Source organism: Gallus gallus, chromosome 10, assembly GCF_016699485.2.
Source record: "Gallus gallus isolate bGalGal1 chromosome 10, bGalGal1.mat.broiler.GRCg7b, whole genome shotgun sequence".
Classification (NCBI taxonomy): Eukaryota; Metazoa; Chordata; class Aves; order Galliformes; family Phasianidae; genus Gallus; species Gallus gallus.
This window is the reverse complement of record NC_052541.1, coordinates 8,097,988-8,124,961: the sequence shown is the minus strand read 5'-3', so window position 1 is coordinate 8,124,961 and position 26,974 is coordinate 8,097,988. Positions and strand designations below refer to the sequence as shown.

General features: G+C 36.5%; 1 long non-coding RNA gene across 1 annotated transcript in view; it reads right to left on the bottom strand.

Moving 5' to 3' along the window:
- Positions 1–26,974, bottom strand: part of LOC124417127 — an 86,806-nt gene that overhangs the window by 9,883 nt on the left and 49,949 nt on the right. Inside the window, exons 2-4 of the long non-coding RNA XR_006931129.1 lie at positions 23,067–23,119; positions 22,871–22,906; positions 1,908–2,009 (exon numbers count right to left, since the gene is read on the bottom strand). This is a non-coding gene — a long non-coding RNA (uncharacterized LOC124417127). The remainder of the gene's footprint in view (positions 1–1,907; positions 2,010–22,870; positions 22,907–23,066; positions 23,120–26,974) is intronic.

The window sequence follows — 26,974 nt, the reverse complement described above, 5'->3', positions numbered from 1 at the left end:
TTTCCCATCTACACTTGGGGGTTTGTATGAAAAACCCAATTCAAGTTTATCCTGGACTTGATCTTACATGAGTGGGGCACTTAACCTGGAGGAAGACACTGAGCACCCCACACACTGAGTGAGGGAAATACATGAGAGAGAAAACTAAAACTGCCCAATACTACTCTAGGTTCTGCTACAGACTATAGTAGATATACAGTCCTGACACACTGGGGAAAAAAAAAAAAAGTCTGATGATTTCACTTCCTGAGGAAAACAATGAAAAACTCTGTGCCATTAAATGCTGCTACAATAGGATGAGGACACAGATGGTATTTTATAGCTTAAAGAACTTCCCTATGTTACATGTACTTTTCAAAGCAGTGGGCATCACTGAAATTTTATGTTCTAAAAAATTATATTCCTTGGTGTATATTAAAATGAGTGAAGAAAAAAAATTGGAAAAGTAAAGTATGTTGGATAACCAAAGTAAAAGTGTTTTTCTGCAGGCTACAGATCTTCTACATTTTTTACTTTATTATAAAGAATGCACAGAGGAATGTTTTCAGCTTTCTCTATAATGGCTAGGACTTTTGCAAAGATTTAAGCTTTTGATTCTATGCTTACAATGAAGCCAAAATCACAACTTATCCATTATTATTTTGCTGATCTAGGTCTGAGTATTTTAGAATATAGAAATTTTAGAATACATATTTATATATCTTTGCAACTGCATCCAGCTCTGGAAACTTAAAATTGAAGGCACCAGGTTATAAAGATAGAATTGGTAGGTAGACTATGAAATTGATATTATGATGATACAGTTCTCCACAGCTATTTACGTATTATCCTTTAACATAGGTATCATAAAAAGCTACTGTCACTGTCCAAAGGAAAGACTCAGACGTGGCTCTAAATCAAAACCAGCTTTCAGCATCATTACCTGATATTGTAATTTACCCTTCATTTTCACTTAGCAAATAAAATTTTCTTACATAAAATTAACATGTTTCATAACATTATGCAGCCTGAGTAACTGCTGTACCATTTATTTGTTTGTGCTTGTATGTGCTTACACACCTTTTTTTAAATTAAACAAATAGCACCAATTTCTATGTGATTTGAATACCAAAGTATCACAGCAGAACTGTAATAAAAACAAATACATGTGAAGACTAGCCGTTAGTTAGTCAAAATAATCACAAACAACTTTTCTTCACTCAGAAACTGTGAGCAAGTCGGTAGTTAGAATAGAAATCTCTAGATAGAAACAGTCCATGAGATGTAAAGGGCCACAGAAGATAAAACAGGAATAGAAAAAAATGGAGCGCTCATGGGATGACATCAAGAAATGAAAAACAGAAGTTTCAGAATCTCCAATGTGGAGCTCAGCCAGTGTTAACTGCAATTCAGTACCAGGTGAGTTGTGTATGAAATTCATACTCCCAGCATTCAGTCACCAGCTGAGACCTTGTAACTCTCCCCTTGCTTTGGTCTTGCACTCATGTCTTATATTGCATGTTTTTGGTAGCTGTTTACAGTGCTTTGAGGAGAGGTATTTCAAAAGCTGATATCAACTGAATTTCAGCCCACGACTGAATCAAACTATAGCCTAAAGTTAAAGAAAAGGGCTAATTGCAATCGATATGTTATTCTTTGGTGACCAGTTTGGAAAACAGCTATTTTTAAATGTCCAAATGCTTGCTAGGAGACAATGTTTTGGCAAGAATCTGTTGCCCAAAGCTGGGAAAAGTTTACCTTTCTAAGATTTATTTATTTAAAACTGGATAACTGAAAATAAAAGTCTTCAATTTACAACTTACTTAATATAAAAATACATTACTTTGAAGAGGACATGATCTATTTTAGGAAATTCAGCTCATCTAAAACCAACTAGCTCTACCTGGGTGCTTGAATTTACTGCTTACCTTTTAGGCATCCTTTTTTGAAAATGCTGAGAATGGTTGTAAATGAGCAAATGTACCTGTGGTACAGAAATCAATCTACAGCCCATCAGGCAATTTGGAGACCTGCAGAGAAAAGAGAAAGTCTCAGTTTCAGAGAGATTGAAAAATGTTTGGAAACAGAGAAGAGGAATAAGATTGCTTTTAAATAAGGCAAAAATCAAAGAACACTTGTGTAGAACTGGTTGCACTTTGAGTAGCTTCTATTTTCTCAAGAAATTCCCATATCCTGACAATTACAGCTCTGATACCATATGACATGACTGCTGCTAAAATTTCATGACCAGATTGATTTATACCTCTCATTATTTATTAGATGCAATAACAAGATATATACTAAAAACTATTTTTATTTGATCATTCATATGTACAAATACTGGTGGGAGAAATGGTATTTCAGGTATCTAACTGCTAGGAAGTGTTAATATTAAGTAGAATAAGATCTATTATTTTAAACCATACAGATATCAGTAACTGTAGTGTTATCTTGATATGTGGCTGTCCTTAAAAAATGACATCAGACTGTGTCCCTGGTCACTCACCTGCCCTGATCTCAGTGGTTCAACTAAAACATTTGAGTGCAGAATTTGGCCCTAGCAAGAAAGGAAATGTAGTGACTTAAACAACACACTGTTCGTAGATACTGAAACTACCTTTGAATTAAAGCTGATTTTAAATAAAATGCATTTGTTTTGTAAACCCCACATAACATGTCCGATCCAGTGCTACTTCTATCACAGTAAAAAGATACTTTATACAAAGGGGACATAACATATCTAAGGATGTCTTATCATCAACTCTACTCAATATGAAAAAGAGCCTCAGGATGCACCTTACTTTTCTTTATCTTTTTTTTTTTTTTTTTTTTTTCCTAAATGTTAGTTTTTCCAAGTCAAAGAATATTACACTTCAAGTCCATGGATTAAACCTTAGGCCCATAATGTCCACAGAAATTCTGGAATCATAATAAAAGGGATCTGATGTGATGACTACAATTATTAAATATGAAAATATTTAATACTCATACACCCATATATATAATACCTCAAAAAAGTCAGATTTTAAGATGTAACCTAACACCTTCGCTTACTGCTTCAGTCCAATAAAGGTCTTCCATTGACATCTTTAGAAATGTTTTTATTGTTAAAGTATGCTTACATTTGAGCTGATAAAATCATTAACAAACTTTTTCAGTTATGATTATCTCTGTAAGAAGGCAGCAAATTCATTGATTCGTTTTAGCTTAAAGCATTCAAATACTTTTGCAAATGATTGTAAACGTTCTGAGTATGATCTGTTGTTCTTGGAGACAGAAATAGCAATTATCAAGGGACATCATTCCACCAACATTTAGCTATAACCACTGATTATATCCATATATTAAGCTATAACCACTGATTATATCCATATATTTTAAAAAAAGCTCATTTGTCCAGACACCCATCTATTAAAATATTGGGCCTATTTAAATATTATTTTAGATTAAATTTGATATTGTGCTACAAAATGTGTTTTCTAGTTTTCTAGTGACTGATTTCTGAGCATTGCTGTATCTTTTCCTAGATCACAGGGAACCACTTATAATTCATTGCAATACCACTAAAATAGCTCACAAATTCCTACTTGTAGAATCCAGTTCAACTTCCTTTTATGCAACAATAAGTTTGGATGGTCAAACTAGTGAGCCAGAAGCTGTTGTGGTATTTCAGTAGGTGATGGTTTCCTTTTTAATGGAAGTCTTTGCCTGCTTTCACGTGCACCTCTGGTTGTACCAACAGTTAGCATTGTTCCAGCAGCTAACATTCCAGCAAGCTTCCTTTACTGTTTTTCTTTCCTTGGCTTACCCAGTTCTTGCTCTGTGTAGATACCCAGCTGTGAGGACTGCAAGCTTCTCTGGTGTGATCACATGATTTCTGAGCAAATGTGGTACGTCAGTGTCTTTTTTAATTCTAGTTTTCACTATCAGTGACAACTGCAGATGCCATAAGGATCATAGTGCGGTTGTACAAACACATGGGAAGGGCATTGAAATAAATGAAAAGGATGGTGAATGCATCTCCAATGGCCAAGATAACCATTAAAACTGCATTTACTTACATTTACATCCTCTGCTTATAGAAGAGAACTGCGATTGGCTTAGGACAGCCCTACCAGATTTCAGATTTTCTTCCCCCATGCTGGGTAGGGCATCTTCTAAATGTGCTGCAGAGAAGAATTAGCACCTGGGAAGTGTATAATTTCTGTCATCTTTAGTACCTGCACTATTCTCAAACCGAACATGACTACAACTGACCTTCCATTCAGACCAGAGTATACTTTCTGTTAAAAAGACATACATGAATTCAGAGTAAAGTTGTATGTACAATAACAGTTGATCAAAGTTAACCACTGCTTTGTAGAAGTAAAATCCACAACTTATCGTGAGATTTCTGGAAGCAGCCATGTTATAGATGTCACTAATCATAAAATTACACCATTTCCCATTTAAAGTTCCCTGTCATGGTACATTGTTCAGGAGGTTATTTTAAATTTGGCTAGCTTTGGCTTTGACATAAATATACAAATTATAAATCAGGCATTTTGCCACTGTTTGCAGCTTCAAAGTCCATCCATTTCAGACAGGAGAACTACCCTGTAATACAATCTCTCTTTGTCACTCTGATGGATTTTCATCAGATTTCATGTTCAAATACTTCTCTGTGGTTTCCAGATAAGCTTCAATTTCATTTCTCATTTTGACAGACAATGGAAAGAGCATTTCTTGGAGGTTTTGGGATGATTTTTTGGTTTTCAACATTTTTGGGGGGGTCGATGAGGAATCTTAGGAAGGAAAGTTCACAATGTTTGTTCTGCCAATTGGTGATTCTTCTACTTTTTTCTAAATAAATATATAGCACTTCTCAAATATTAACTTGAAGTAAATTGAATAAATCTTCAGCTTGAGAGCCTCCTCAAAATCATCCAGGCAGTGAAGCCATTGTAATAGGAGACTCACAAACTCTTAAAATTTACTGTATTCACATCTTGCGTATTAAAGGGCACCAATGCTGCCTCCAAAGGGATAGAAAAGAGACGCATCTGTAAGAAAAATACTTTAAAAGAAAATAATTTATATACATCCAAAAGAGATCTAGGCATATCTGCCTCTGGAGACACACAAAGGCTGCTGACAGGATGCTTTCCTTTCTATCCAGCTACAACTTGTCTCTTTTCCACTTTCAAACCCATTCCCTAGCACTATGCGGCTGGTGGTGGCTGTAGGCAGCTTTATTCTTCAAACGCCTAGCCAGGGCATGTAGGGATTGTATTAAACAACAACTATTTTTAATATTTACTTTAGAAAAGCACAGCTTTTTAGCCAATGCTGTCTATTCTAAGAACATTAAGGTACTTCTATAGAACCAAGATGATCCATGAAAATTTAGGTTACATTCTGTACTTAGAACATGTTTTCTCACTATTAACCTTAATCTCAAAAGAAAAAATGTGTTAAAGTCGTTTGTAAACCACTAACACGTATAAGCCCACGTGAAAGACATTACAATGGGACAACTAAATAAATGGCTACTATTTATTATCCTTCCATTCTTCAATATCCATGACAAGCATTCTCTGCATCCCATAGAAAAAATCACAAGAGATGTCACTTTAGAGACTCATAGAGAGAGGTAGGAAATATATAAACTGGCAGTGTTATCCATCAGTGACAATTATAAAGGTTCATGAATAAATATGCTCCTCAGCTTTAAGACTAGTGAAATTCATAGTTGCTTTTGCATATTTACAGCCTGGAAAATTCATAGCTGAGGACAATCTTTTCTTAGGAAGGTCAGAAATAAAATGTTAATCAATTGTCATTTTCATTCAAATATTATTTTCCCCAAAAAAAATCAAACACCATGAGCACTAAGGTTTCAGTTATGACTGATTAATTGAATCTGACTTTCTTGAGGTCTCAGTAGCGTACTTCAATTATTTGCATGATTAACATTTTATATACATACTGTTTAAGGATTTGGTGTGTAGCTTGAACTCTGTTAGAAAGTAATACTTTGTTTTATTGGAGGTGTGTAAAAAATACCAACATATAAAATTAAAGAAGGTAGTCCTAGAGATCAGCTGAGGAGTTACAAATCTTACACAGCGAAAGGTTAAGCGTAATCTCCTAATCTACGGTTACTGAGGCAGTTAAAAAACAAGGAAACCTCACCTCCCCCACTTCAGAGCATGGACAACTTGCACCTTTCTCAGTTATGCCAGCTTCCATAAATCTCCTCTTTCACTGGTAGAAGATAAATCAAATTACTACCATCTCTGCTTCGACAGAAAGGCAATGATGTGCAGTACTAAGAGACACTCTGAAACACAATTCCAAATATGCTACCAAAGATTGTTCAATGAGTCAGTGAAAGAAATGGTATGAAGAGATGACGTGCTACAACACCTATGGGAAGCCAGCTAATAGGAAGTAGGTAATTCTGGAGTGGGTAGTTCTTAAGAAATCTTTGATCTTTGTGGTTCATGACTTCAAAAATGAATGAAGAAATACATAAAGCTAGCCTATATTCATGGACTGTAATTGTCATCTTTCTTATACTCCTTCCCAAAATGTGTTTTAGCTACATCTTTTTCTTGTAGACACAAGCACACACACAACATTTTAATGAGAAGATTTCCTTAACAAAAACTATTCATTTGGCACTTGTAGCACTGAAACTTTAGGCAAAAACTTATATATGTGCTCAGTTAATATATAGCAAACATTAATTTTAATGACAGAAACTGCTTATGCTGCATAAAATGAGCCACATAAGCACACAATTGCAAGACCAAGTAGCAGATGGCAAAAACAGATTGTCCTCTCCCTTTCCATTTCTATAGCATGTAATATAGTAGCACTTTGTCTCCAAGCAAGGTGTTTAGGAGTGAATGGAATACAAAATAAGTAATTGATTGAACAAAGACTTGATAAATGTTAAATTTAATTCAGAACTTTAGAGAACACTATAAAAATTAAACAAAAAATTCAAATCAAATATTTACCTTCATGCTTTTTTCCACTGTTTTCATTTCAATAAAAAACAGTAAATTTCATGAGCTGAAATGAAATATTAGACCAAGAAAAACCTCTCTTACTTGCACACACAGACTGTACTAAAGATCATTTTAGTGCAGGAATAACTATACTCCCTGTGTAAAATTAGTCCAATAGGCTTTAAAAAGCTGATACTGAAATCCCAAGAGTTTGTAGTCAAATAGGTGATTTATGGTGTCTGCTTTCAGGCAGATGCTAAAAATTGATTTGTTCAGACCAAATCTCATGGTGGAAAAAAGAAATGGATTTCAGTGAATGAAGCAATTTGGTAAAGATTCATGAGTTTCATATCTAACAATCTAAAAATCAAAGTTGTGTGGATGAGGATCCGCTCCCTTAACTGTCTATGCTGAACAATGCTATTTGATACTTATTCAATGGTTTTGATATTGTGGAGATGAATACTTCAAAGGTTTGCACTTTAGGGATCATATAAATCAGCACAGCCCACACTATTGTCATTCAGGGATAGACTGTACCAATTTTAATGGCTTTATTTTAGATTCCAGTGCTTGCAAACCACTTCAGGATGAAAATGGATGTGGGTTGACCGATACCTTCATCTGCCTTCTTTATACCACTTCCAGGTTTGTTTAATAAAAGGCAAAACATGCAGTTGCCCAATAACAAAGTGTTACGTGAGACAGGCAATGGAATTTTGAATTACCCTCTGTTTGTAAGAACCATACTGCTCCAGGGTCAAACTAAGCCCCCTGAGAGCTCTCGAGTTGTCATCAGTGCAGAGAAATCTGGACATCGTGGTTTGCAGGTGTTCAAGACAGTGTTCTGGTCTGAAGGATCTTTTTATGTAAACCATTCATTCCCAATGGAAGATGTGAGGATTGGTATCTTCCTCCTCTCTTCTGCCCAGGTGAGTCACATCTGGAGTACTGTGTCTAGTTCTGGGCTCCCTGGGACAAGAAAGTCCTCGGGGAACTTCTAGAGAGAGTTCAGTGGACTACAGAGATGAAGAGAGGCCTGGAGCATCTCACTTTTGAGGAAAGGCTGAGAGATCTGGGGCTGTTCAGCCTGGAGAACACAGAGGGGATCTTATCAGCGCTTATAAATATCTAATGAATGAGAGTCAAGTGGTTCCAGTTTCTTTCCAGTGATGCCCAGTGACAGAACAAGGGGCATTTCACTGAATTATGCCTGCAAGACGAAATAACAGTTTACCTTACTACTGCAAAGAAATCTCATTGCAAAGACATTTTCAGACTATCTTTTCTCCAACATCTAAATACACATACACAATTTATCTTTCATTCAAATGCTTAGAGATCCATCCCAGTCAAAAAAGAAGGAAAATATCTAGCAAATTACTTCAGTGACTGAGATTGGGATGAGAAAAATGTGTAAAAGAAGAAAAAGGACTTTGCTAAACCATTAAAATGGACCACAAGTCTGCTATGTTGTAGATCTTTATCCCCCTATGCTGTTTCACATAAGAGAAATTACTACTGCAGTCGTTCACTAAAGCCATCCTTTCAACTCAGGCCTTCTTTTTAGTATTCTTAAACAAGCCTCGCTTGCAATTTAAGCAGAAGGTCATGTTCAATAGGTTCTGCTATTTGCAACATTTCCTTGAAAAGTACTTGAGTTGCACTGGTGCCATCCTTCTCCTATCTTCCTTTGTAACACAGAGATCTCCTCTGAACAAATTTCTTGTATGAGGATGCTCTTAGCTTACACTGTTTTGTTCTGTTTTGAATTTTCTTTATACAGTGCAAATCTCCATGAAGATTTCACTGGATACAAAATTTTCTAGCTAAATTCAGAGTGACGTTTCTACATCCTGATTTCTCAATTTGTGATTTCTTTTAAAGTTAGTCACCATCTTTGAATAACCATCTTAAATTTTATATAAATGTATTTATAAATTTTGCTCATCCAAACTAGAAGTAATCCTTCAAAAATGGTGATGTTACTATTCCATGCATTCAATTGCTAACTGAGGGAAAAGCAGTTCTACAAGTGAATCAGAACATCATCTTGCATTTTCTGTGTTACAAAAATACTGTATGGCTATGTCATTATGCTTTACCCTAGAAATAGGCTTATGAAACAATCACACTACTGTCACTGGTTTTCACAGCGGCCCACAGCTTATTAAAAAAAAAAAAAAAAGTCATATTCAAGAGTGAAGCTGTTTGGGAGCATCTTTAAGTGCCTATAAAATGCAATATAAAAAAAACAAACTCTCTATTTTTTCTAACTGGTACTACCACTATGACCTTAGGCCATTTTCAGTGTCTCTATTTCCACATTATATTGTCCCTGAAATAACTCTAGTACCATGGAAGCATAAGAAATGAGTAACTACTGTAATATCAGTTTTGCTGCTGCTACCCAGAGTATGCACCTAACTAAGATTTAAGGTGGAATTTTTGATCCAACTATACATATCTGAAATTCAGCGCTGTTTTCCCCAGAACAGGAATGATAGTATTCCACTCTGTGATGGACAATCAGATTTCTTGGTTTTATGAAATCACATGTCATTAAGCTCCAATCCTCTTCAACAAGCTCAGAAGAGCAGTTTCCTAGCTGAGAGGCCAATGGCACAACCATATAATTGTGTCCCTCTGCTGGAGGGGTTATCACATCTGTAATTATCTTGTCTCTAATTATGTTTTGTAATTCCAGTTACAGCTAGCCTTAGTGAGTACAGCCCCATCACCCCACTGGAGCTTATTTATACCAGCATGTGCAAGCCAGATCAAGCATACAGTCCATTGCAGACCAGTTACAGCACAGAATGTGTTCACCACAGAACTAGGCTCATGAGGTTTTGGACAAAATGAACAAACAACCGCACTGACAATAATTAAACAAAGAATTTTGCAAGGGAGGAGATATCATAGTTACTTGCATGTGTGTTGTTTTTGTATCTTACATTAAGCTGAGGAGTAGATATGCTAAACCTAAATGTACTTGATAGTATACATAAGAGGGTCAGTGTCTGTAAAACTGTTCTTATATTTCACAGTGTGTGACTGCTGTGATTTTCCAGACAATAACCCAGAGAGTTGGACTGCTAATATAAATAAAGATGACTATTTTTATTGTTAAATTCAAACTTTTCCTATTTATTAACTTAGTATATTTTTCTTTTAAATAAAATGAGTAAGAAGAATGAATGTCACAAGCTTACTTAAAAAAAAAAAGTAAAAGCTTTTTTTAGGTTTGATTTACATTTTCTATTTGATCATATCTTAAATTGGAAAATTTTTCCAATGCCATTTCCTTCCAGAGCCTGTAAAGTTCAGAACATTGATAACATTGATACTTAGGCTCTTCTAGCCACCAAAATTCAAGCCTGCCAATCAGAGATCATTTAAGTTAGAAAAATCCGTAATTTTTTGTGAGAACCTGAGCAAGTAGGTTACTAAAAATGTAGCATTTCTGGGCTGTGTGAGACCAATCATTCAAGGTTTTAAAACTTATTTTTTCATAAATGGAGATTCATATAAATTAAAATGACTCCATAAAAATGCTGGCAAAGAATGGCTCTCTGCTACCTTCCACACAGGTGCACAGGAGGAGAAGTGTTGGAAGTTGTCCAGTATTGCACAACAATCTGCCTCCATTTGCAGTTTACAGAAAATGATTGTGAGCTTCTGTTGTGTGCAGACAAGGTGCCTTTCACACATAGAAAAATCTTCTCCACAAAGTTTTAACTGGTGAGCAAAGAGGAAGTTTTATTCAAAAACAGGTTTGCTCAGACTAGCCAGCTAAACAATTTTACCTTTTGTGGAGGCTCACAATTTATCAAAGCCAGAGGAGAAAATTATGTAAAATTCAATCCCTGTTTGAAGTTTGAATTATTTGAATTTCAACATACAAAAGACAACTTCTAAACTGAGAAATCTCTGCATTTAACTGAGAATTAAGAACTGGCTCATAGCTCCTGGAAACCTGAGGCCAGAATGACCAATCTCATAGGGAGTTAATTAGACACTATAAAGATAAATATAGACTCAGGATTTTACTATTCAGTGCAAGTATACCAATTAGAAGATTTTAATGTATTTAACAGCTAGTCCAGCAAGTTCGCACTGTGACTTTTTTCTATCTACAGTAGACATTACGTGACCAGCATTGCAATCATCTTGCAGGGGGCAGATATGGACTTACAAAGGCTCCCCGCAGAGAGTCCCAATTATGTATATTTGAGTACAGGCCCCCCAGCTAAAACATCCTCCTCAATTACTGCAGACATGCTGATGGATGGGCATAACAGGATGGAGAAGTACTGTGAAGGCATACGTTCATCATTTCCACGGGATCTCTCAGCAGAACATACACATCCTTCAGGGTTATGCTGACAAGGTTTGCACAGTCACCCCTAACAGATAACCGGCACAGAGATTCAGCACTGGATGGACCTCAGTACCTGTGAGATTTAGAAGCAAGTCCATCAAAGGGCAACAGAAATTCAGCCGACAGAGCATCAAGGGGATAGCTGTGCTAGGGAAAAGGAATTATCATGGATTGTTCCTCTCCTGAGTTTTCATAGCACGAATTGAGAGCAGTACTAATGATGTCCTTCCAACACACCACTAAGCCAACTAACCTTCTCAACATCCACTTGAGACACTCACTCTATAGGTGGGGATGCTGAAGTGAAGGAAATTAAAAGTCATACTTCAAAAATACCTCATATTTAATTACTTAATTTTCAGCTGTTTGTGGTTTTTGTTTTTCCTAGAAATCTCAAATATGTTTTTAAGTAGTAGTTGATAGAAAAAAACAGGTATTGAATCCTCTTGAATTTGGAAAAAGCAAATTACTATTGTTATATATGTATAATGTGTAGAGGACCTAAAAATGGAAGCCATATTTGAGAACAGAAACTTCAGTATTTGCCCAAAGGCCAGTGTTAAACTTATAATTGAGAAGATTTTTGTTTCCCATAGCTGAAATATGACTTTGCCAGGGATGTAAATGGCAGACATAGTTCAGTAATGCACTTTCCTGGCTGCAAATGCACCAACCAGGCAGGACTTTTCAAATTGATTAATGTGTACTTTTTGGTTGAACTTCATTTCCTCTGTCTGAACGATGCAGACACATTTACCAGGCTCTTAAAAGCTACCAGCCTTGCACTGTAAAATGACCGTCACTTTCCAGTCACTTCCAAACCATTCAGACATTCCTGCTTTACATCTAAGACAAAAGCCTTCCCTTGGCTGAAAACGATCAGTACAGTTATTTTGCTAAAGGTGACATGAAAAAATTCATTTTGTACATCTTGTGATACATGCATTGCTGTCACAGTCAGCACATGAATATCTCCTGGGATAACTACAGTGTTCTTTATGTGCCAAGGGAAACACCAGCTAAGGAACAGAACATTGAATCTGTAGGAGTCTTTATGTTTGCAGTGGCATACATGCATTTCCATCACAAGAGAAGCTGTAATTGTAATTCAGGATCAGCTTTACATTGCTAAGGGGACTTGAATCAGCTAATTTATCTAAATTGGTGACCAGAGGCTATATAAATGACTTAGAACAATTTTGTTCCTCTAACAATGGAGGATTTTCTTGCTCTAGAAAATCCTGTTTTGCCATCCTAATTCAAGCAAAAGCAATGATATTTGTTACACTGCTAAATGTTAGTAGGCTGTTTTCTTTAAAAGAGTAATCATTCCAGTGGCATATTTTCATGGGCCAGATGGCATTCCTTATGCTTTTATTTCTCAGAGATGATACCTATTCCAAACAAACAGCCCAAGCTCTATTTCAGTTATCCTGTACTAATTTTCACAAAATTACAGACAGGTTGAGGTTGAGGTTGGAAGGGACTGACAGAGGCCATCTGGTCCAACCCCTTTGCTAAAGCAGGCTGCCCAGTTTTCAAAAAATTTCCTTTCCCGAGACAACTGCAAACATACAAATCTAGTACTGAAATGTATGAGGTTATTGCAGAACATTACATCTGAAAGGTTTCTAGTAAATGGGGTTGTTTTCCTCTGAGTCTTTGGAAGCATATTTTGTGATGGCGGCTCTCAGCAATGAGAGACAAAAACAGCTATTTGCAATAATAGAATGAGCAGTGTTGCTGTCACATTGTAAACCTTCACATTACTTAGCAATTTGGAGATGTTTTACACATGGATTGTTTCCAAAATTAGACACAAAAAAACCCTTCAGTCACAATATGAGTGAAGTTAGAAGATAAACAAGTCACGAACATTTCCAAGAGGATAGGGCCAGGCTCTTTTCAGTGGTGCCCAGTGACAGGACGAGGGACAACAGGCACAAACCAGAACACAGGAAGTTCCATAAAAACATGAGAAAGAACTTCTTTCCTGTGAGGGTGGCAGAGCACTGGAACAGGCTGCCTGGAGAGGTTGTGGAGTCTCCTTCTCTGGAGACATTCAAAACTAACCTGGATGCTTTCCTGTGTAGGGAACATGAAAAGACTACTGTTTCAAAGACATCCTGACCTTAACTATTCATCACTGTCTACCTTGAACTATATAGACATTTCTTTTTTTATGCTCCAAGTCAAGTGGATGGGAGAAGGAGATGGGAGCCAGCTTCAGTCCACTCATAGTGCAGTGCAGCTGCATTAGCAGGGCATTGAGATAATATACAGTGCCTCTTATCAGCTTATTAACATTACTCTAAGAAGGCCAGAAGTCTTCTACACCAGGCTTGGTTCACATCAGTACCATCTAGAGAAAGGCAGACACAAGCAGCATGTTTACACCCCTGTTAACAGTAAGCTTCAGACTCCTTAATTCTGTAGGTTTCACAATGCCAAAGAGGATTGTTCTCAAGCATGTTCAGATTAAAAAGAACAAGATCTCCAAAAGATCTTGTAAAAAGGTGTAACTTATAGTGTAAGTCTTCCTACCAGAACAGTAGAGATGAGATTGCCCAGTATTGATGTTCAAGGAACACAGTTTAAATTCTAGACAGATGATGAGAGGACAGAATGGAGAGGAAATGTAAGAACAGACATTCCAATGCAGAGAAAGCTGCATATGTAATACTGAGAGGGTTTACAGCAAGTGACTTAGCAATGCAAGCCAGAAAGCAGGTAAAAAGTTCACAGTTATGTACAGAGCACAATTAAACAAGTTTTAACAGTCTAAACAAGGCCAGGTATATTCTACAGACAAAAAGCCAAAAAGAGCAATGAGATAAGTTACTAAAATGGGTCTGTTAGTTCCTATCACTCACAGAAGTCCATACAGAACTGCAGCTCAGGAAGACCAAAATGTTTTCCAGAACTGCGGTTAACTGCAACTGTTTACTCTTGGACACAGTGGACAGAGCTTTCAGGCTGGCTAATACATTACGTATGCTCCTGCATCATACTCATATGTTCCTTGCATTGCCATCTGTGTCTCACACGTGCAATGAAAGCTTGCTGCTAGCGCATATTTTAAAATTTAAACTAAGTTTCCTTTTTGCAAAACTTCAGCTGGTAATTCTTCTAAAAGCATTAGATCTCTTCAAGTCAAAGTTTCCTTCCAATGTTAGTCAACAGACAAAATTAGCAAGTGCTGCTCTCCGCAGATCTCAAAACACAAAACAGCAATCCATGTAATAAATTCAATCTTGTCAGCTCTCAATCAGATGACATTGCCTTTACTGTCTCTAAGCTGAATCACAATGTCATAAATAGAGAAAGCAGTCTTAATATCAGCTAGAACTTTTTTCCAGTGCAAGTTCAGAAACTGAGAAACCTTATTTAATACACTTGAAAGGGATTCTGTATTAATCAGTTCATTGAATTCCCTCCTGATTCTAAGATGAGACATACAGTTTTGCTTTCAAAGGGCTCAGTTGCTTCACCTTTCTCTAATTTCCATGACTCTGTGCTTAGTTGGGAAGTTAAAAGTTAAAAAGTAAAATTATAGTCCTGAATTCACTCTTTGCATCCTGAGTAAAATCTCTCTTGTATAACCAGACATTTTTTCAGTTTTTTATAAAAGTTGTTCCTTCTTGGTTTCTAATTTCTTTGCATTAGTTTTATTTATTGCTATAGCCAATGTACTTTTAAGTTCTCTCTTTAGAAGAAAAGAAATAGTTTTCTCTTTAAAAAAAGAAAATATTTATAAAGCATGGATCTCCTGAAATCTTTCTCTTCTTTCAATCCCCATGTGTATGTAATAGCAAAAGCAATATCACTGCTAAGAGTACCACATTTCAAATTGAAAACCCGAGTAAAATTCCTACTGGATGCCAAAAAATCCACGTCTTCACAAACCTGAAACATGTGCCATATTTAAAAACAAAGGAAATGAAACTTACTTCCCATTTCATCATCACTAAAACAAACTAGCATAAAAAAGAAACGCACAAGGAAAAATGTTGATAGCCACGTTATATAATATACGTTATAAAATCTACAGTGCAAATGAATACGACGCAGGTAGCAAGTGAGGTCACAGATGATGAAAGCCTACTCCTAAAAACAATTTCTGAAAAAGAGGAACTCATCAGCAAGGCACATAGTGCTTTTTACAGTTAGCAAAATCAAATACCAATTCATAAAAGGAAAATAAGCTTCTTAATTCCTTGCCCTACTTTTAAAAGACAGCAGTAAAACATATATTTATCTTACTCAACTGTGACCAAATCAGAAATGTATGACCTGTAATAAAAGAAGATGTGAGATAGCATCTGAAAAAGTGTAACAGTTTCAAATCAGCAGGCCCAGATAAGTAGCTGGGAAGCTCTCTGAACCAATGACAATGCAAAGGAAATTCTCAAGCACAGAATATTCCCAATATATTTGCAGTGCTTACAAGCAATAAAAGTGATGACAGTGAAATTAGACCGGAAACTGGTCAGCCCAATGGGAAGCCCAAAGCAATTAGCTAGTAACTTGCAACAGAGATTCAAATATCATCAATGTCAGTCAGCAGCCTACCCATTACAACTGATGTTTTCTAAGTAAGGTGGTCTTGTTAAAAGAGCCGCTTGGCTTCTTCAGAAAGATGCAAAGGAGCCTGATGAAACGAACACAGAGATCACTGAAAATTCATGCCTCAGTGTGTGCCTGGTGCTGTGCTGAGAAAAGGGGTATATGAAACATTAGAACATGAAGTGATGGTAAGGAAGACCTCTTTGCTTCTGAGCTACAGCTCTTTGCACCAACAAAACTAGTACAGCTCCTACCACTCATGTTCCTACAGCAGCTCAGAAACACTGGAAAGAAAACCACAAAAATAATGCGGGACTGAAATAAATAAATAAATGACTTGAATCTTAAGGATGATGGAACTCAAGCAATTCAAGTTATTGAAAAGGAGGTTGTCAAGAGACTTGATCTCTGCATCAGTGAACAATTGCAGGAAGAATATATCTGACTGCATGACAAGTTAGCTGCATTGTGAATAAAATCACCAGACAGAAGGTGAAACTGTACAAGCTCAGCATTGAAATATGACACAATTCCACTGGATAAGGTTAATGACATACTAGAAGAAACAAGGCTGCAAATACTCCCTTGGTTATAATTTTTGAATCTTAATTAAATGCTTTATATATATATATATATATATACACACATATATATATTTTTCATTCCAACTTCCATAAAAATTTACAGGATCTACGCATTCCCGAGGTTAAAGATGAATACAGAAGATCTGTCACTACAAGGAAGGCATTGTTTTCATCCTTTAATCCATAGTAACCTTAAAATGATTTTTAAATTGTCAGGGAACCGTTGGGTTTCTAAAAAGATACATTTGACAGAAAATCATTCTAGTTGTACTATTGTAGGTTAAAACAACCTGCTGTTGAAATAAAGACTTGAAATAAAAAGTATTAGCAATATACACTTTTGAGAATATTTATTACTTTCTTATTAAATAAGCACAACACTTTAGTGGACTGCTCAGAAAAAGGAAGTCAGTTGTGACATATTTCTAGAAGCAGCACAGAAAATCAATAGATAACCAAATCACTTTCATGCTGGAAAATTTATTTTTCTGTATTCCTACCTGTAGTAATTTCAGTATGTCCCTAGATTCATGACTTACATTTAAGCAACAGAAGAAAGCAAACAGATATTTGGTTCAGTGCTCCAACAACATATGGATTTTTTGTTAAACAGCTTAGACTACATCGTGTTCTACTAGCATAAAACCCAACTGCAAATTCTACCACTAACATTAGTGATTGAGCAGGGGGCCTTACCTCTTTCTTCAGGGAACTCCCATTCAAGGATGTGATCTCAAGCACTGTCCATAATTCCACAGTGCTTTTAACAGAGATATAATGATTGACCCAAAAGAAACCATAGAACAGTGTGAAATGAAAATGTTTATTCAATTGCCATAGTGATTTCTGTGGAAAAAATACTTTTTTTTTTTTTTTAATGTTGTCTTTTTTTTTCCTTGTCTTTAGTTGTAGGAAAGGGTTAGATCAAGTATTGCTAGCTTGTCCAAAACACTAGATGAGCCATATGTAAATAGCAAAGATTATGTTCATCTAGAAGTCTATTCTCAGCTCAGTGTTTTGACAAGCATTTAAGTCAAAAGAATGTGTTTTTTTCTAGCTAGTTGGGAAATGTTGTTTTGAAACAACAAAGAAGCAAGTAAACAAACAAACCTACTGTAGATGTAAATTCTCATGCCTCAAAAGCCTTTGTCAGTAGATGGTATCACTATGACAAAACTCAAACACTGATATGTTCAATCCCCAGACGTTAACAGACAGTTATCAAAGACAGACATATCAAAGAAATCATCTTATGATAAGCTTTGGAAACACTACACAAAAAACTGTAATGATAAAATACTAAAGGAAACTGCAGAAGTTGCCTACATCACCAGGAAAATGACTTCATCTGCAGGAAAAATGTGTTGGTTTGCTATCTAATTTAATTTAACGACGACATCCCTGCATTTCCATATTTATAACAATGCCCTGCTTGCTGTCAAATGCATAATACAGATCAGTCCTGTTTTCCCTTTCTAGCTAGTGCTGTCTTTGTAAATCTCAACTTTCATCTGCTTTATTGACCTGCATCTGTTATTCAAGCACAGCAAGTAAAGATGGCTTAATATTGCCATGTAATGTGCAGTGTCAGACTATAAAAACTATGTTGCTGTTATAGAACAGTCCAGGAACTCAGCTATAACAACAACCAGCCAGACTTGAGAAAATAACACATTCAGTGGATGCTTAGGAATAACATCCTCGAACAGTCAGCACAAGAACAGAAACAGCAAAAGATCCATTCACCCATTTCACTTACACTAAATGCTATTTAAGATGCCTGTGATCTTTCTCCTTCCACATTTTTTACAGTCTTTCTGCACTCTCACGTTATACATTATCATGACAATAATATAGTAAAAACCCAGAAGGTCTGAATTTAATGGTTGAGGATGCAAAGAAGGGTGAAGGCAAATGTGTCTTTTCTCTACTAATGTGCTGCTGAAATACCAGCTTAAAGGGATACAGTTCTGATTTCTGAAAGAATTGAATTTTTCCTCTGATCTCTCAATATGTAAACATGCGATAAACTTGCACTGCTTTTTTAAAGAAAAAGAATACATCTGTGTTGAATAGGAGGACAACGGGTCAAGCAGGAAGCTGTGCATTTGAGGAACCATATGTAAAACTGCACCAGAAAGTACAGTGAGAGGCCTGTAACTGCTGCAGCTGCTGTCAATAAAGAAGCAGTGCCGAAGAAACTGCCTAGAGGTCTGAGAACTGTCAATGAATCTGAAATGCATTTCCAAGTTAACAGTAGTTGCTTGTGTACTGTTAAAAGGAAACTGAATATCTAGATTCCTAATGAATTTTGCTGTCCCCAGAATTTGGGTCTTCAGACACGACCATAATTTAAATCCTTTACATTGAATTTATATTGATTAGCATACCAAACTGAGCAAAGCAGACCGTGCAGAGCATTCAGAAATAAAGGATCTTCATAAAGCATGAGAAACTGAAGTCCCACAGCATACAAACTAATTGGCAGTGTTGGAACATGTATATAGAATGAGATCCAAAACAAAATTACTAAAGTATCAGTTTACAATTCATTATGTTGAATGCAAACAACTTTAGAACAAAGATGGTTATTTTCTTCATATTGGATTTTCTTTGTAGATTTCTTCAAGTGTCAGTAGAAATGTAAGTCTGAAGAAAATCGTTTTGCTAATTTTAAGTTCCAAATACTTAAAGCAGCAAATCCCGGGTCTGAGTCGAGTCAAAGTGGATAAATGCAAAGCTAGAGCCTCCAAATCTCACAGCATGTTAAATAGCTTTAGCTGTGACTGATTACAACAATGCTACATGTGCACCAATGTGAAAAGGGTGTATTCTGAAAACACTAGGTCATACATGAATAGTTAAGATTCAAATTACAGTAAGTGGCAAAAAAGACAATCTTTCAGACATCTAGGTAATATTTGTAAAATTAAGCATTTAAAACTGCTAGGCAAGTCCAGTGAAAGAACAGACACATGACAGTGTAAGTAAATGATCAAAAATAAATCATTGTCACATACACACGTTGTTTTTTATTTCAATTAAAACTCAAAGTCAACATTTTTTTCTACACAAAAGAATACCGGTAGTCCTCAGCCTGTCTATTTTTGCAATAGCTTTGTCTAGAAGAAAATGGGAGTGTATGTTTTTTTCTAATAAGGAGTAATATATTCTTTCACCTCAAATTAATTCAGAATTGATTGATGAGAAAATTAAACCTTGGACAGAAAGCAATTGTGGGGTTCTTTTTAGCCAATAGGAAAACACTCTGCAAAATTGTGGTGTGCAGACAGCAGTTGCTATGGAAACTGTTTTGCAACCTTAAATGTGACAGCAAGTACCAGGTGTCTGCTGTAATGAGGCTTTAAGGTAATTATGAAATGTAAATAAAGTTTGCTGCCAAAGGGATTTAGCAATAAGGATGTACTGAAATCAGGTATCGCCTCCGGAACTGAAGGACAAACCCCTCCAGTTCTCTGTGCTGGGAAGGAGACACAGTGTGATGGTGGCCCAGGCACAGTTCCCAGCCCCTGCCCCTATCTCCCAGTGCCTGAGGGAGGGAGCTGTGCTGGGCTGTGTGGTGGGAGTTACAGAGCATAAGTGATGGTCAGCAAAGCAGGACATGCCCCTGGGAGAAACGAGATGCAAAACAGCCCCTAGGCCTCAACTGTGGTCCCTCACCTTCCGCAGCACCTGCCAAGCCCCAGCCTCCTGGGAACACCTCCTTTGCTCTCTCTGCACTTTGGAGGTCCCACATTCACTACTGGCTGGCAAGCAGAGATGATGTAGGAGGGAGAGGCTGAGGACCTGCAAACTGTTTAGGTGTAGCTCTTGCTATACTGTTGTTTTCTGCAACATTGCTTAAAGCTGGACATGGCTGATGCAAGTCTTGAGGAGCCCATGCAAAAACACAAAGATCCTTAGAGCTGTGAATTATGAGATTACTGTAGAAAAGATTACCTTAATGAGGGCACATCTCATACAGGACATGGGAATGTAGAAGTAAAGCTTAGTAAGGAGCATGGTGTTACCATGGCGGAGGAATTTTGGAGGCAGCATTAGATTTATAAGGTAAGGAGAGTTGTGTAAGCCAACTTATGCAGAAATAAATTGAGAAAGATTTTGAGAATATGCTAGGAAATTAAAGGAATGAGCGGATTTTGGATACATGAAGACTAAGCAATGAAAGTACACAAAGACCTTTGTTTGACTGTGTCAAAGGATTGTATCCATATTCCTGATCAAAATCTCCCAGCAAGAAAATACAGGGCCCTTCAGAAAGGGCATCTGTCTTCAAGGGCAGAGGAAACATGATGCTCACACAACAAATTCACATCTACTTTTTGCCACAGCTGCCTCCTGATCTCCAGCTTTCCAGACCCATGGCAAGTCTGCAAGCAGCTAATTGGCTCATCAGGCATACAGGGCCCTTAAGCTGGAGAAATAACAGTTCTATACTCTTTTTTTTTTAACACAAAGGGAAACACAGAATGAAACTGTCAAATGGATACACTGGAACAAACACAAAAAAATTGGTCTATTACATCATGGCCATCTGGAAAACAATTCCTTTTTGTAAGCATATGAAACTAAACTGCAGCAATTCCATACCTTTTTCAATATCAACACATGATCATGCTAGATTCTTCATGGTTCGTTTATAACATTGGAAATCTGAATGGTTTATTATTGCTTTTGCTCTACAATGCTCATCACAACATGATTCATCTTAAACACCTTTTTAATGCTAAAAATCTTACTGCATGCCACTTCTATAGTGTTAACTGAGGTCTTCATACAGGCCTGAATTCTTATAGATGCTGAGAAATGGGAACAGCTAGTTTTACCCTGTGCCCCACCAGGATTACATATAAAAATTAACTTGCTGCTTTTGCAATGTGTTTTAGAAGATTTATATGTTTGTTTGTTTTGCATTTAAGTGATGGACTTAAATCTCCAAGGCTCCACCTCTCAAAACGCACTTCAGTAACAGGCTCAGTGGAAGTCAGCATTGCTGAGACAGAGTCGAAATTTGGCAATGCTGAGAAGTAAATTTTGTCTAAATCCAGGCTTTTTGGTAGATAAATCTTCACAGTTTTTTTTTTTTTTTTTCCCGGATTACTCTAGAAATTTTCCCTTCTGAAGTTTAGCTGTGCTTCTATTAGATACCTCTATTTTCACTATCTATTCAAACCAGTGCTTGGAAATTTTGGACTCATACATTCAAACCCACAGAGCCACTTCTTACACTCTAGAGGAAGGAGGTTTCCTGTAACACAGACTTCATCGCTGTCAAGGGCATCCCACTCCAGACAGTTCACTGAATGGGAAGCTCAGTTCCATAAGCGCTTACACTCCATGCAGCACAAAATGATCATTTCAACCAGCCTGAACACTACATCAGTGCATAGCTTCTCAGTTGACAACATTCTTGTTCTGCTCAGATATTTCTAAACCACATCTCACAATATTAATGAGCTAACACAGGAAGAGAAGCTTTATAAAAAAACAAATTCACTTATAACTTACACAAGAAAAAAAAGGTATTCTCTAATACAATGTTTTCCCAGCATTCCCACTTGCTATTGACAGTCTGTGGTTGCTGCCTGCATAAATTTATTTCTTATTTCAATCACATGAACTCCAAGCCACACAAGAGATTGCATTTATTGAAATAGATGCAGCTCTTCCAGGAGGCTAGCGCATGTTTCCAAGTCTACGTCTTGTATTCCAGAATGGCATTTTGCAGCTAAGTATCAGAAGGCCAAGTAATGGTAACCTTGACAAAGAGCCAACACTGAAAAAAGTGGAAAGCGCATTTATATGTCCTTTCACTGCTGGGGGGGAGTGGGAGGAGGATGTGCAATGGAGACTATTCATTTATTTCAATTATTGTCTGCTTTTCCTAAATCAGTTTTGACAAGAATTGCATTTCATAATATCCATTATTCTGTCAACTTTGTTGCTTTTGTTTCTCTCTCTCTCTCCACATTAACATGTTCATCAATGTCTCTGTAAACTACATCTCCTGCTACCCTGACAAAGAACAAACTCTGGGCTGCGCAGAACATCAACCTTCTCACTAGAGAGCAACTAGATGCTTTTCCCTTGGAGTACAGGAGTGCTCCAAAGGGCAGGTGTTTTTTCCTCAAGAGTTCACAGGCATGGAGAGCACTAGCTCATGTATGACCAGGAGGCCTTAACTGCAAATGATCCCCATGATTTTAACACTACATAAATGTACATCAATAAAAAAGCAGGAAGAGGTTGGAGATCATTTCTGCCAAGGCAGTTGTCTTTAAATGGTTAAAAGTATGTTTCTGAATAGCAAGTATAAATTGATTAAAAGTTTCACTTACCTCCAATACATAGCGATCCTTTCCTGATATCTTTCCCTATAGCGGAGTTATGGGACTCAGAGTTATTGCTGATTTGATTGCTCCCATATACAAAGCAATAAAACATTTTATGTTTTCAATATCCATAAATGACAGAACTCTAACCTAAAGAGAATTACTCACAAATTAGGCTATTTTGCTAACTGAGAGATCTTACCTTTCTGCTATGATTCTGTCAGGAACATAGCAATGAGAAACTCTGATTTCACACTGGAAAGGAAAAAAGAAACAGGTTTAGTAAGTTTGTTCCAAAAAAAGAACAACAATCTGAGAATCCGAGCAGAATGTATATTCTAGAAATACTTTGAAGATACCATTTGATTGCAGCTATTACAGGTTTGTTTTTTTTTTTTATCTTCTTTCTCTTTCAATTTCTTACCCTGTAATGGTCCATCCTTAATAAGAAGTGCTAACACTAGTAAACAACAGTCATTCCAGAAATTGTTTTGCCTTTAATGTGACAACATTTTGCAACCGACATTTATACTATACATTTATTGTAGCTTTTCTGTGACTATCTCAAATGATCCCAACAGCTTCCGTAGCAATATATTTTACCTGTTTAAACTTAGCCTCTACAAAGAAGAGACTTCCCTGCCATTGGGTTTTACATCCATACAGATTGGACATGGCATGATGTCCAACAAGTGGTATGAGCACTGATGTTTCCTTTTATCTCATCAGTTATCATATTCCACTGAACAAGTACAAGTTCACTTATTTGACAGTTTTCCACTAGTTTTATCCTCATGTTGATAATTCAGTAAATCTCCAAAGTTTTAAAGAACAAGAGCCAAAATATTGTAGCTGAAGCAGAATGAATTATGGACATACTTGCCTTTGTTTCAAGGCTTTTTGGAAAGTGTTTAATATTTGATTTTCATAACCAGTATCATCCAGTCTCAATATATACACTGTTTTAAAGGAGTTTAGTTATCCAATTAATTCACTTTATGCATTTAAGATTAAACTGAGAGAGATGAGAGTTTTATTCAGCAATAGAGAACAAGAAAAGATCTTTTATGCTATCCAAAGCCTTATGAGTCTTATGACAGGTTCGTATTGATCAAAATCATTCGTATAGTATAATTAATTCAGCAAGTAGGATATTGCTTGTGCATTATCTGGAATTTCCCTGAAAGGGAAAGCAGGAATCTGGATAATACAGAATAGAAGTAATAACATATAAGAACAGCAACAGAGTGGTCAAACCTAATAGCAAAAAATAAAAAAAAAATAAAAAGATATTGGGAATACTAAAATAACAAAAGATCGCAGACAAAGTTGAATTGCATAAGGAAAGGAAGATTAAAACTGGATTTACAGGAGGAAAATCACAGTTATTTTTTCTTCTCCCTCACTATTACTGAAATGGTAAGCATAATACTACAACAGAGAAGTACCAGAATCTCTGGAAAGCATCTGGTGCTGTTTCACCTGACAGAATCATTTAGAAGGTCAGAGGCCATCAAGAGAAAGAAGAAATTTGGAAATGCATGAAATATAATGAGAAATATTTTCATAAATCACAAAGCACACAAAACAATGAGCTGGATCTGTGCTGAGCACAGCTGATGTGACACCGAAAATAATTTCCTTTGTAAGTGAATAAACTGTGATACCGTGCAGTTCTCCAGAAGAAACAACTTTGTTATTTAGTTTTGTTTTCCTGCATCCTCATTAGCTCTTATGAGCCCATGTAAGCTACTTTTGGAAAGATCACATCGTTCAAAATCTGATCTTTCCCTTGGGATATTTCTGCCACTTACTTTTGAGACAATTCTCTAATTTAATTAATTTTGCCCGAGGACACTTAGATTTGTGTATCTCAGCCCATATAAATTTTAAAGATATAAATAGAAAAACACTGCAGCCATTGTACATACCCTCCAGCTTATCTCTCTTCACTGCCTTTCTGTAAGTCAAAGTTCTCTGCTAGCGCTGAAGGTTCCCACATGGACTGCAATTTCCTCCTAAATATTCCAGCATCACCTCATGTCCTCAGCTCCCCATGGTTCATCAGATGGAGGCTTGTACTAAGTTTAATAATAGTATAGATTGTATTTCTTAAAAATTTGCTCCTTAGAAACATTTTTATCCCATTATTTCCAACACAAAAAGATACAACAGTGCAAGGAGAAGCCTGCCAAGTACAAAAAGCAAAATCTATCTGGAAATCAAAACTACTTTTTGTACACAATGCGAGTATAAAAACCTTAAATCCAGATAAGAAACATAAATAGCATCTGTTTCAGCAGTACAGAAGCCTTGACAAGGAACTTGGTATAAAGCAGTACCTTTCACAGACTGCCTTGCCATACTTCAGAAATCATTATGTCACACTATTTAGACATTGTGAGTTTTGTCACGGAAGAAAATGTTCCTAAAAGCACACGCATCATGTATTTTTCTCATTGGCACAATATAATGGTTTTCACTATTGCTATTCATGATTCCCAAAAGAGGACTATTACAGCAGTCAGATATCAAGATGTCTGTAAAAATCCATGTCCATATCATAATTGCCAGTTGGAGCCAAATAAGCAGAAATTACACTGAATTGGTTTTAGCAAATCAACAAATTAGTATTATTTCATGCAACAGAGAATTCTGGTTCACCAGTTACAGGCACGAGATTCCTGAACTAGGAAGCTGGACAGACAACCAAAGTCACTGAGAAAACACCAGAAAAACTGAATAAATAATTTTAAATATCTGTTTGACTCCTAGGTTTCTTGTTGTGTCCAGACACGGAAGGTACTGCCAGTGGCATAGATAAAATACAAAGCATCGTAATATCAGCTGCTAATTCAACTTCACTGAAGTCAATTAGTAAAACCAATCTGAATTTGCTCCCAGGCATTATCATTGCCGGCTTGTTGGGATTTTTAAATAATAAGTCAAATAATATTGGACTTCACTAAAATTACAATGGGGTGATTTGGGATATAGTAAAAAAAAAAAAAAAAAAAATCACATGCAAGCAAAATATGACAGCTCATGTTTGTCCTTCCACTTAAACATGAGGGCTGCTCCAAAAGTAACGCCTCCTACTTTATTATGTTGGCCCACAACATCAGAGGCAGATGTTGGTGGTACGGCAGCAGAGGCCAAACCTTCTCACCAATATTCTATTTCATGTTGTTGCCATGTGACAGATGGCAGCAGAGGGGCAGTCTGACATGGAAGTGTGGATGAAGCAAAGGTGTACAATTGAATTACTCTATGTGGAAAAAATGACACCCACTGACATTCACTGATGTTTGCTGAATGTTTATGGAGACCAAGCAGTAGGTGTGAGCACAGTGAGGTGATGCATTTTAGCAGTGGTGACAGTGGGGCACCTCTGCTGGTGCAGATTTTTACAAGCATCACATGCAGGCTCTTGCTCATCTCTGGTGAAAACGCATAGCTAATGGTGGTGCCTATGTTGAAAAGGAGTGTTTTGTAGCTGAGAATATACTTTATCAAACAGTGTTATTGTGCTCCTTGTATATGTTGTAAATTTTACAGAAATAAATAGAAGGCATTACTTTCAGAGCAACATACATCCTCCAACCAATGAAACATGGTGAGAGTAAATTCAAGAAATATCATTTGAATTCACAGATTTGCAAATTTTATGAAATAGATGTTAAGAACATATCGCTACGGAGATCAAAAATTCTTGGGTTTTTGAATTAACTGTCACACAGCAAAAATAGTAATTATTTGTATACGGTTATGATTCTGACAAACTGTGAAGAAAACTTGAAAACATTAAATTAGCAAAATTATTCTTTCTATTCTGTCTGTTAGAGACTGACCACAAAGATGTAAACTAATGTATTCTTCTCTGATAAATTAAAAGGAAAAGGAATCCATTTGAAAAACTACCATAAAAAGGACACAAACATTCAAAATGCAGGCTCTGCTGTAATTGCAGTTTTCCTGGACTGCTGGATGCTGGACAGAGAGAGGAAAACACAAAGTCTCTTGGAAACATAAACTTATCCCTAGGAAATTTGAGACCAGAGATGTGTTGAAAGCTTATTTTGCTTTTATGTTCAATAAGATCTTGTGTGA